The 12796-nt window shown below is 43.8% G+C and overlaps 1 long non-coding RNA gene and 1 other non-coding gene across 2 annotated transcripts; both read left to right on the top strand.

Annotated features, from left to right (window-relative positions):
• Window positions 1-2369: 2369 nt before the first annotated feature.
• On the top strand, window positions 2370-11115 carry LOC131489883 (uncharacterized). Its single transcript, XR_009250790.1, has 2 exons — window positions 2370-3194; window positions 10589-11115. It is a non-coding gene; the product is annotated as an uncharacterized LOC131489883 (long non-coding RNA).
• On the top strand, window positions 7594-7697 carry LOC131490708 (U6 spliceosomal RNA). Its single transcript, XR_009251208.1, has one exon. It is a non-coding gene; the product is annotated as a U6 spliceosomal RNA (small nuclear RNA).
• Window positions 11116-12796: the final 1681 nt, after the last annotated feature.

Below are 12796 nucleotides of genomic sequence, written 5' to 3'. Positions count from 1 at the left end.
TTTGGCCTCACTAGAAATGAAGAAAACTCACAACCTCGCTGGTCTGCAAAAGCTGAGAAGTCTGGTAAATACTAGATGGTGATGAGGACACACCACACCAGACATTTTCAGACACCGCTGATAAGAACATAAATTCTTGTGGTCACGTTGGAAAATCACGCTGAACCCCAGCAAGTCCATGCCTACGGTTCGGGGTATTTGTATCCACAGGGAGATGCGCTTTAACAATGCTTGGGGCAATACTATCTATAGTAGCAAAGAAAAAACTAAAATTAGCCTAACTTTCATCAACAGAAGGGATAAGAAAATTGCAGTGTCGTCATACAATGGAACTGTTTGCAGCAGGGAAAGTGAAGACAATACGTCTGCCATCACAACATGGAGAGAGGAAGCAGATGCCCAAGTATACGCGGCACGATGCCGCCTGCAAAGAGGAGGCAAAGCGATACTCCATGCAGCTCAGCAGTGCAGGGGGAGCGGCCCCGTGGAGAGGAGCGTGCGGGCCGACACATACCCCCCGGCTCCGTCTCTGGGGGTGACTTGGTGGAGGGGAGCCTGGGGGCAGGTAGTGGCACAGCCCCTGTGTGCGTGCCCTGGAGTTGTGCAACGTAGTAGCTGTGAGGACACCTCCACCTGTGATGTCGGGGCAAGTGGGGTGAGGAGTGGGCAGGTGTTAGTGTTTATACACCTCTGTGCAGTTCAGCATTACACAAGGTATTTGAAATATTTTTTTTAAGTTATTTATTTGGAGAGAGAAAAATCGGGAGCAGGGCAGGGGCAGAGAGAGAAAGGGAGAGAGAGAATCCCAAGCAGACTTTGCACTGTCAGCCCAGAGCTCAGGTTCAAGCCCATGAACTGTGAGATCACAACCTGAGCCGGAATCAAGACTCAGATGCTTAACTGGCTGAGCCACCCAGGTGCCCTCTATTTCATTTTAATGTATTTCAAAACAGAGTTTAAAATCCATACCGCGGGAATTGGCGGACCCTCCGAATATTTAGGTTTAGGAGTGGAAAGGTCAGGTTTACACTCTAGAAAGATAACCTTGCTGGCAGGACAGGAGGATTCAGAGGTTAACCCCATGGGGATGATGCAGGGGCAGGAGCCACGGAGCCACAGTCAGCAGATTCTGGGGACTGGCTGCAAGGAAAGCCCGAGGCGCCCCCGTGGAGCAGGCGGGAAGCAGCTCGGGAAAGCCGGCAAACCGTGTCCTGGGAACCTAGATCCTCAACCCAGAGGCAAGCTCGGCGGGAGCAAGGCCGTCCCGGTTCGGCAGGATGGCTTCCAGGTGACTCTGGGCCATGGGTGCAGGGAGACCTGGCAGGTGCTGGAGGGTCTCCACAGCGCATGGCCTGAGCGGCTTGAGAAGCCGAGAGTGCGTCGCAGGGGGTTGCTGGCTGAGACCACGGATGGACGGATGGCCGGTTTGGGAGGGCAACCAAGGGCAGGCCACAGCAGGGCGAAACGGGGCATGAGCTGAGCGAGGGTCCCACACGGGGACCAGGAGTCAGGGGAAGCATGGGCAGTGCATGAAGAGAGCAGGTGTGTGGGGGCCCGCCCTGGGGGTTCCCAGGACATCTGGAGGACAAGGGAGCTGAGAATGCGTTTAGACAGAAGAGCGCACGTGGTCTTGCATTGGAGGCGAGGGGGAGGCACGCTCCACAAGTGTGAGCAGTGGGTGAGCCCCGGGGTCCTCAAGGACACCGGGAGAGGGACAGGAAGGGGCCGTGGTGGTGGGGCGTCGGAGCACAGCCCCTGCCCTCTCTCTGTCCCCAGACTTGGCCCCAGGGAGACCTTCCCGGGCAGTGGGCCGGCTGTGTTTAGGTTTGAAGACGAACGGGCTAAGATGCTGTCCTCTCTTTCAACGTGGCTGCCCCTGTGCTCTTGACCTCCCCAGAGAGGGGCGCTGGCACCACGGAGCCACACAAATGAAGCTGGGGTCTGAGTCTGCCAGTGAACTGTTAGCACATTGGTGTTTTTGTTACAGGCAAGCGTGACTCTCACACCTGCGATCCGCAGGCAGGCAGGGAGCCCTGGAAATGTATGTGTTCAACAGACTCTTCCTAAAAAAATTGTGTTTGATGTTTTCTGGTTGAAGCGTACAGGGGTGATAGCATAGAGCGCACCAAACCTGCACGGGGACCTCAGAGAGCACGAGCTCAGCTCTGAGTTCTAATTTTGCCATTTGAGACCGAGAAGGGGAAGGTGATTTTCCTCGGGTCGCACAGCCTGACATCTGGAATTGAGAAGGTTACTGTCAGCAGCTGCGGGGAGGCCACGGTAGGAAATGTGCTGGAAGTTTGTAAGCTCCACCGAGTAACGGCCGCAAACCGTTGACCGAAGAACGTTCTTGTGAGCTGAGTGTGTGTAAAAAGATCTGGTTCGTGGTGCATCTACGGCCTCCCACCTGGGCAGGTGAGGCTGGGGTTAGCTGAGCTTACCTGGCTGGCAGAAAGGTCCTGTTTACATAAAACCTCTTATTTTTAGGGAGCAACTGAATGGATGAGGGTTTCCTGCCCCCAAATATGAGGCATAATTAAGAGCCCTTCCATGTTTTATCTACTTGGGAGAAAAGTGGTCAGGCGCTTGTTCCAGCCCAGAATGCAGACAGCCTCGAATTTTCTGGAAGGATGAATCGAAGCTATCAGCTGAGGCCGTTAGGCTAGCGGGCCCGAACAGTTGTGGCATTCCTGTGGGGTTCCATGGGGCCAGTGCTGAGTCGTATAAATGGAAGCACTCACGCGGGTTCTACTTTGGGAACAATAGTCCATGTCACCTAAGTTCCTCGTGGACGCTGCTCTGGGACGTTTTCTGGAACAGAAATTTGAAAGATTCCTCAAGGGCTACCGAGCAACGTCAAAGGGCGCTGTGTTCCACTCACCAGGAAGGGCGGCTGCGGACTGTGGAAGGAGTCTGGGCAGCTGTGTCCGAGGGCTGGATGCGGTTGTCCTTCTGAGATGGGTTATCACGTTTCCCCAGGAAGCCTCTGTGGGAGAGTCTGCAGCCGCGGGGTTATCGCGCTGAGCTCCCTGCACCGCGAGGCACTAAGCAATGCCATGAGAAAGAACATTCCTGAACTGCGGGGCCACAGTAACGTGCCCTGTGTGAGGAGTGAGCGTGGTGTGCACCTGCTGCCTTCTAGAAAGTGGGAGCCGCAGCCGAGATGGGGATTTCTGCCTCAGCCCTCTGTGCAGGTGCGTAAAGAGTAAAATACAGTCTAAGACACCAAGGGGCTGGAAGGTGCCGGTGTGGGGTGTGGGGCATAAACATGGACATCAGAGACAGAGCGGGTGTGGGTGCAGATGGGAAGGTGTCTGGAGAACAGCTCTGCTATTTCCTTCCGTGAACCTTGAGCAAGAGAGGTACTTCACCCCTTTGGGCCTCGGTGTCCTCATGACCCCTTGTCCATCTCACGTGGTGTCATAAGGGTCAGGTGACAGCACAGACACAGACAGCATTTTGGAGAAAGGGGGTGAATAAGCATTAACTTGCAAAGACTGCGAAATTTCTGAACGCCCCCGAATTGAATTTAAGTGCGTCATTGTCCGTATTACCAGGACAATCTGGAAATTTTATTCAGAAGTTTGATGTTTTGCCTGTTCTTTCTTGGGCATTTCCATGACTGACTCTGTTAGTGTATACAGTTTACGAGAGCGAACGCTGTTATCTCTGTGATAAGTAGTCTTTGGCATAAAGAACTTAAAATCTGCCTTCTCCTTCCAACACCACTTTAACTTTCTGGTAGATGAACCCCTCATGTTCCCCATTTTATTTACCCGTTACTTTGGTCGACACGGGTGTGGAGGAACTGTGTGGTGAAAGAGGGAGGTGTCGTGCCTGGTGCGTCGTGAGTGCCCAGTGGGCCCTATAGAAGGCAGAAGACGGGTAGGTAGGCGCTAGACAGAACAAAGCAATCACTTACTCCCAGGAACCTGTGGTCACTCACAGTTGTTCTGCCCTCTGGCATCGTCCCCTCCCTGATAGCACTTTCCTTTCCCACCTCTGTACTCCCATCACCGCTGTGGACCCTGTTCTGCGTCCTCATAAAGCCTCATCTTTCCTTATTATTCCAGGCATTCACACATCACTTGCTTTCTTATTTGAATGTCTGAACATCATGCCTTATTTCCTATCAGCCGATTGTGCTTTTTGCAATCGTGCGGTTAGGCCGTAGATTCCCCCCACCCCTCGCCCCCCATCAGTTCTTTGCTAGTCTTTACACCACCCCTTGCGTGTGGACTGTGCCCATTCTCTTGGGCGACTGAGTGCTTCTGAAAGAGTCACAGGATGGGGCCGATTGGTATCACTAGGAGTTCTCCTTGGACTCAGCAATCATCTTATTCGTCTGCTCATTGTATATCATTATTGTTGTTGGTTCACTTATGTTATTTCCATTTTCTTACGTGTCACACTAGGTCAGTTTATTCTTGAAACTACTCCAGGCAGCTGCAGCGTCAGGTAGATTTCAGAGTCTAGTTCAATGGGCAAGCTGTGAGTGTAAACAACTCTGGAGTGATGTTAAATTCACACTCCCAGATCTTAGTTTCTCAGACTCCTAGGTCTACACTTTAGTTTGCAGTTCTGGAGACTTCGACACCTGCCTCCCCACCTGAATTCCTGTGCTGTGTTATCTTAGGCAACTTATTTAACATCTTTTGACAGACTTGTAACGTGGGAGTCATTGTGCACACTTCTGCACCTAGGGCAACTAAAAGAGATTAAACATGTAAACATTCCTGGCTGCAAATGATGGATGCCCAATGTTTTTGTTTTCTTCCTCATTAGCCTTAGCTTGGATCCCGTCTGCTGGAACTTAATCCTTGGGAGCTAAGAAAAAGACAACAGCAGCAAATTGAAAAGTCCAAACATTGTAAGACTTGAAAAGTGTGCTCATGTTACCCTCTCCCATAAAATTCAAGAGAAAGGAATACTTCACAATTCCTGTTAGGAGACTAGTATTAACTTGTTACAAAGACTAGAAAAACACATAATAGGAATAAAAACAAAACAAAAGAACTACAGACTGAGGATATCCCTCATGAACACAGATGCCAAAGTTCATAACAAAATGTTAGTGAATGCAACAACATTCATTCATGATGGAAGCTCTCGCCATGTAGGAAAAGAGGGGAATGTCCTTAATATGATAAAGGACAACTACAGAAAACCTCTAGCTAATATCCTAATAGTGACAGACCGAATCCTCTCCCCTCTCATATCAGGGAGGAAAAAGATAGTTGCTCTTACGCCATCTACCCGTTAGTACCATAGCTATTATCAGAAGTTCTGGCCAGTGCTCAGGGCGCCTGGGTGGTTCAGTCAGTTAAGCATCTGACGTCAGCTCAGGTCATGATCTTGCAGTCTGTGAGTTTGAGCTCAGGTCATGATCTTGCAGTCTGTAAGTTTGAGCCCCGCATTAGGCTCTGTGCTGACAGCTTAAAGCCTGCTTTGGATTCTGTCTCTCTCTCTCTCTCTCTCTCTCTCTCTCTCTGCTCTCTCCTGCTCGTGCTGTGTGTGTCTCTCTCTCAGAAATAAACATTAAAAGGATTTTAAAAAAAACTTAAAGTTCTGGCCAGTGCAATAAAGCCAGAAAAAGAAAGAAAAAAAGGTTCCATATTGGAAAAGAAGTAAAACAGTTTATTTTCAGAAATCATAATTACTTACTTAAAAAAAAATCTTTTGGAATCTATAGAAAAAGCTATTTTAAGTTTAACAAGGTTTCAGGATAAACAACCAATATCAAAAAATAAATTAAGCAATCGGTTTGAAACTACATAAACAATATGTTTAACATAACATGAAAGATGTGAAATACTGGGGCACCTGGGGGGCTCAGCTGGTTAAGTGTCCAACTCTTGGCTCCAGCTCAGGTCATGGTCTACTCGTTTTGTGAGTTCAAGCCCTGTGTTGGGCTCTGTGCTGGCAGCACGGAGCCTGCTTGGGGTTCTCTCTCTCTCTGCCCCTCCCCCACTTGTGTTCTCTTTCTCAAATAAAGAAACTTAAATAAAAATATATGAAATAGGAAGGATATATTTGACAAAAGATGGACAAGAGCTGATCGCCAAAAACTAGAAAACATAGCTGAGAGAAATTAGACACCTGAGTAAGTGGAAAGAGACATTGTGGTAACTCAATATTGTTAAGGTGTGAATTTCTCTCAAATCAATTTATGGATTCAAAGCAATTTTTTAAGGTTTATTTATTTTGAGAGAGAGAGAGAGAGCATGAGAAAGGGAGGGGCAGAGAGAGAGGGAGAGAGAGAGAATCTCAAGCAGGCTCCTTGCAGTCAGTGCAGAGCCCAATGTGGGGCTTGATCCCACAAACTGTGAGATCATGACCTGAGCTGAAATCAAGAGTTGGACACTTAACCCACTGAACCATCAAGGCGCCCCAGATTCAAAGCAATTCTACTCAAAATCTTAGTTGGCTTTAAAAAAAAAATTTTTTTTTTGAAATTGACAAGCTGATTTTAAAATTCAGGAAATGTGTGTGGCATTGGAGATAAGCTAAACACAAAAAGTAATAAAACAGGGTCCACAAGAGACCCGTTCATATATGATTAATTAATTTTAAACAATGTTGACAAGGCATTTCAATGGAGGAATAATCATCTTTTAATCAAATAACGCTGGAACAAGTGGATCACTTGTTGAAAAACAATGAAACTGAACTCTTATCTCATACCATATATAGGAATCAACTCATAACGAAAAAAGACCTAGATATAAGAGCTAAAACTTCTGAAAGAAAACACAGAAAATCCTAGTGACTTTGGGTTTGGCAAAGTTTCCTTGAAATGACACAACAGGCATGGAACAATTGATAATGTGAACTTCAAGAAAAGCAAAAACTTATGCAATTCAAAAGACACTGTAACGGAAATGAAAAGGCAAGCCACGTGCGAGGAGAAAATACTACAAAACATATACCTGAAAGAGAGATTGTATCCGGAATACGCAAATAACTCTTTATCTCAGTGGTGTGACAAACAACCCAATTAAAAATGGGCAAAAATTTGAACAGACACTACATCAAGGACCATACATGGATAGCAAATGAGCAGATTGAAAAGAATACTCAGTACCATTAGTTATTAGAGAAAGGCAAATAAAAGCCACAGTGAGATGCCATTGCGCATCTACTAGAAAGACTGAAATCCAGAAGGCTGACCACACCAAGTGTTGGTGAGTGATCGTGCGTCGCCGGTGGAGATGTCAGATGATATAACTGCTTTGGGAAGCAGTTTAGAGGCTTGAAAAAAGTTGAAGAAACAGCTACCATATGACTGCCATCCTGCTCCTAGGTATTTACCCAAGAAAAATGGAAACATAGGCCTGTGGCCAGACTCAATGCAAATGTTCACAACAGTTTTGTTGTACAAGGTGAGGAGAGTGGAACATGGGCACAAATCTGAGAGGGAGCACCTCCTTGAGTGTCCCGCACAAGGTGCCTCGTTTTATCACCTCGTCTGGCTCCTGTTTATCATTGTCAAAACCTGAAAACAACCCAAGCGCCCATCAGTGGAAACTGGATTGAGAAACTGTGGTATATCCATAAAATGAGATACTATTCAGTGCCCTCTTTGGCAGCATGTATAGTAAAATTGGAATAAAAAAAAAATTGGAATGATACAGAGAAAATTAGCATGGCCCCTGTGCAAGCAGGACACTCAAATTTGTGAAGCATTCCATATTTTTATAAAACGAGTAAGAACTGAAAATATAATGTACAGCCTGGTGACTGTAGTTAATAGGTAACAATGTATTGTATATTTGAAATTTGCTAAGAGAGTAGATCTTAAAAGTTCTCACTACAAGGAAAAAAATTGTCACTCTGTGTGGTGATGGATGTTAACTAGACTTACCAGAATCATTTTGCAGTATATACAATTACATATAATTACATTATACACCTGAAATGAATATGTTATATGTAAATTATATCAATAAAAAAAGGAAATAAATACTACTTAGCAATAAAAAGGAATGAACTATTGATTCCTACAATACATGGGTAAATCTTAAAATAATTATTGTGAGTGAAAGAAGTTAGGTAAAAAGAATACATATCGTATGATTCCATTTATATAAAATTATAGAAAATGTGATCCAACTACAGTGACAAAAAGAACGGTAGTTGCCTGGGAATTGGGGATCAGGGAGGGGATGAGCGCATGGGGAAACAAGGAAGTGTTTAGGTGGTAGGATATGTTCACATCTTGATTGTACTGATGACTTCACATTTGTATACATGTGTCAGGTTTTATCACACTTTACTCTTTAATTTGTGCAGCTCATTGTATGTTAATTATATTTCAGCAAAGCTATTAAAAATAAAATGAGGCATAATAAGAATTTAAGACATGAGCCCTTTTTGGATCCTGACTGGGAAAATAAGAAACCTTAGAAATAACTGGGAATCTTTGAATCTGGACTGGATAGTAAATATATTAGGAGAGTATTGGTACTTTTCCTACGTATAGTAATGATATTGTTGCTCTGCAAGAAAATGCATGAATTCTTTTTTTTTTTAATTTTTTTTACATTTATTTATTTTTAATAGAGAGAGACAGAGCACAAGTCGGGGAGGGGCAGAGAGAGAAGGAGACACAGAATCGGAAGCAGGCTCCAGGCTCCTAGCTGTCAGCACAGAAACTGACACAGGGCTCGAACTCACAAACCGTGAGATCATGACCTTAGCCGAAGTCGGACACTTAACTGACTGAGCCACCCAGGCACCCCGGAAATGCATGAATTCTTAAAAGAGAGTCATGCTGGCACAGTTAGGGGTAAAGTGATCTGCAGATTATTTCAAATAGCTTGGCAAAAACAAAATAACAGGAAACAAAAACCACACACCAGAAAAACGAAAGACAATAGAAAAATAAATAGATAAAGCAAGTATGGCAAAAATATTAAGACTGTTGAATCTTAAGTGTTCAGTATATGGGAGTTCATTATACTATTTTCGAGCTGTTTTGCTTGTTTGATAATTTTGTCATTAAAAAGTTGGAAAAGCTTACCAAGTAGATTAGAAAAATAACCAAATTAGAAAAGATAAAACATAATTGAATTATCAAGCTCAATGGATAGGTTTAACTGACATAGCAGAAGATAAAATTGGTCAATTGCAAAAGAAATATTAAAAAATCATCCAAGGTGGAGGACAGAGAAAAAGAGAAAATAGGAAGGGAAAGTTAAGAAAAATGGAGGATAAAATGAGAAGGCCTATCATAAGTCTGGCTGGAACTCCAAGAGAAAGAGAGAGAATGGAGCTAGGGCCATCTTTGTAGAAATAATCCCTGAGAATTCCTAGTGACTCCCTGAATGTATAAATGAAAAGAATTCACACTTAGGCACACCTTAACGAACACGCAAGGCATCAATGGCTGAGAGAAGGTCATAAAAGTTTCCAGTGGTGGGGAGGGGGAGGGGAATGCCGTGCAAAAGAAAGAAGACTGATAACTGACTCTCCATCAATTACAACAGAAGCTAAGCTAAAAGTGGAATATTTTCAGTGGATTGAAAGAAAAGAATTGTTCAACCTAGAATTACTTAACCAGAAAGAGTATCTTCAAAGAATGATGACAAAATAAAGACATTGTCAGGTAGACAAAAAATGTAAGAGTGCTTGTTGCTAAGCCGTGTTCACTAAGTGAAATTGTGAAGTGTGTCTATGATACCAACAGAGATAGGAGATGAAGTCTGGAGGTGTAAGGAGGAATGTAGAGGACAAAAAAGTTGGAATATATGTAATTTACACAAATGAGACAAATAAAACAATAATATCTTCTGCATTTTAGAGTAGAATTGAAACACCAAAAAACAATAGTATATGAATTAGGAGAAGACTAAAGGTGTTGATTAACATTCTACTTTCATAAGTATCATCTTGAAGTTTCTAAAGTTACCCTGAACAGAATAGAGAATATAATTTTCAAACTAGCAAAAGGGAAAAAGCAGAATGAGAAAAAAAAAATGTCAGTCCAGAAAAGGCAAGAAAGTAGAGGGAAGTAAACTTAGTTGACATGGAACAAATTGAAAGCAAAAAATAAATATTTTTCATCCAGTGTTAAAAAAAAAAACAAAACAAAAAACTCAACACCAGAAGGCAAGTGCAAAAATAGTCATAGCAGTGTTCACAAAAACAACAGAAAAACAACTTGACATAACCCAAAAGTCTGTCAACAATGGATTGAATGAATAAACTGTGGCATAGTCTTACAATGAAATGCTGTCCATCAGTGAAAATAAATGAACTCCAGCTGTATGTATCAGCACCGATTAATCTCACAAACCCAATATGAACAAAGATACAAGCCACAGAAGAACTTGGAAAAACTTTGAAAGTTGAAAAGCTAGACCAACTGACCAATAGATTAATTTAAAGCCATCTAAAAAGACAGTACAATCATCAAGGCAAGGGGATGGTTATCAGTGTCAGGGGAGCAGATACCTGTAGGAAGAGGGCAGCCTCAGGGAGGAGCACCTAGGAGTCTTCCAGGCTGTTGGTCCTATTCTCCAGCTGTGCCTTGTGTGGTGGTTCTGGGGAGCATAGGTTTTATGTCCCCCTTTTTGTGTCTCTATAGGTATCAATTTAAAAATGAGATGGAATAAAAGAGCAGCCTTCCATGGAACCCTCTGAGACATCTAGGAATAGGAGTCTAGGAAACTAACCTACATACAACCTACCAAGACTGACTCATGAAGGAATAGAAAATTTGAACAGACCAATGAGTAAGGAGATTGAATCTAATAAAAAAAAGTCTCCCACCAGAGGTGGGGCGCCTGGATGGCTCAGTCAGTTGAGTGACTCTTGATTTTGGCTGAGGTCATGATCTCATGGTTATGGGATTGAACCCTGCGTCTGGCTCCATGCTGGGTGTGGAATCTGCTTGGGATTCTCTCTCTCTCCCTCTGCCTCTCTCCTGCTTGCTCTCTCAAAAAATCTCCCACCAAAGAAAAGCCCAGTAACAGATGGTTTCACCAGTGAATTCTACCAAACATTAAAGAATAACACCAATCTTTCTCAAACTCTTCCAAAAAACCGGAGAGGGAATACTCTCAAACTTATTTTAGGAGGCCAGGGTACCCTGATACCAAAGCCAGGTAAGGATACTACAAGAAAGCAAAACGAAACAAAACAAAACTATAGGCCAATATCCCTGATGAATATAAATGCAAAAATTTTCAATGAAATACTAGCAAACTTAATTCGGCACATTAAAAGAATTAGACACCATGATAAAATGTAATTTATCCTTGGAAAGCAATGCAAATTAATGTGATACATCACTTTAATAGGATAAAAGATTCATGTTCATGTCAATAGACACAGAAAAAGAACTTGACAAAATTCAACATCCTTTCCTAATAAAAGCTCTCAACAAATTGGGTATGGAAAGAATGTACCTTAGCACAATAAAGGTCATATATGAACGACCCACAGCTACCCTCATACTCAAGGGTGAAATGTTCAAAGCTTTCCCTCTAAGATCAGGAATAGGACAAGGGTGTCCGCTCTCAGCAGTCGTACTCAACATTGTGCTGAAAGTCCTAGCCAGAGCAATTAGGCAAGAAAAATAAATAAAAGACATCCAAATCACAAGAAGTCAAATCGCCTTGGTTTACAGATATGTTGTGTATGCATACGGATGGTAAGGAAAGAAACAATCGTAGGAAACTACATAGGGATACGGTGATAGGGATACAGCTGTTTTTTTATGGGTAAGTAAGAATCTTATAACTAATCATGCCTATTTCTTGGGCTAAGACACCTGCAGTTCAACTCCTAGTCTCCTTTTGTAAGTACATTGGACTTTATTAGTTTAGGCACTTACTCCCTTTGGTTTCCTACTTTCTTCCTTCATCCCAATTTCCTCATTTGTATTTTCCTGTGCTTCACATCTTCTTTGGAACAAAATATTTGGAACAAAACATTTATACACATCGTCATCATCCAACAAATTCTTATCTGCTTCCAGTCTATCTTCCCAGCCTTATACCTATGCTAGCCCTGATACACACGTTAATACTGTCCTACTTTGTCTAACTTTAGGCGTATTTCTGCTTTGATGCAACTGTGTACATGGGACGAACCAGTGAGATTTGGTTTGCACCTTGGACTTGCTGACAGGCTAGGTTCTCTTGATCAAATTACTTAACCCTTCTGAACCTCAGGATCATCTGTAAAATGGTATTTGCAGGATTGTGAAAAACACTGAAACGTTAAAAACAGCGGATCGAACGTTATTCAGTACCATTTCCACTCATTGGCTAGCTGTTGTTGGTTAGATAACTTGTCTGAGCTTGTTTCTTTTCAAATAGGATCCTCTGCTTAGTTTTCTTTGGCTCCTTGTGCCATCATGTCACCTCACTCTTTGTTGTCCCCTTAGTGTCGGAATTCTGTGGAAGCTGGTATGAGCAACAACAGAAATAAAAGACCAACACCTTTGAAAGTGTACATTTTAATGCGTTAACACCCGACGACAGGAACATCGGTGACGTCTGGGGCGGTCTTCGCCGGTCCAGCCGCCTGGGTTCTAAGTTCGGCCGTGAAGCGTGTGCCGCGGGCGGGTGTCAGAGGCCTTCCAGCGAGACCCCGCAGGACGACGTGCCGGGTGTTCCCTGCCTTAAGTGACACACGTAAACGTACACGAACACGTCCGGGGCACCTGGCACGTCAAGGACCCTGGTCTTTTTCCTTCTTGTGTGTCGCTTCCACCGGGAAAGCGCTTTCTCAACACCTGTGCCAGTCCAAAGGCCACCTTTCCGATTTTCCCGACGGCTGTCCCAGC

Source organism: Neofelis nebulosa, chromosome 11 (assembly GCF_028018385.1).
Source record: "Neofelis nebulosa isolate mNeoNeb1 chromosome 11, mNeoNeb1.pri, whole genome shotgun sequence".
In the NCBI taxonomy this organism is placed as follows: Eukaryota; Metazoa; Chordata; class Mammalia; order Carnivora; family Felidae; genus Neofelis; species Neofelis nebulosa.
The sequence above is the reverse complement of the archived record's forward strand: the minus strand, read 5'-3'. Positions and strand labels throughout refer to the sequence as shown.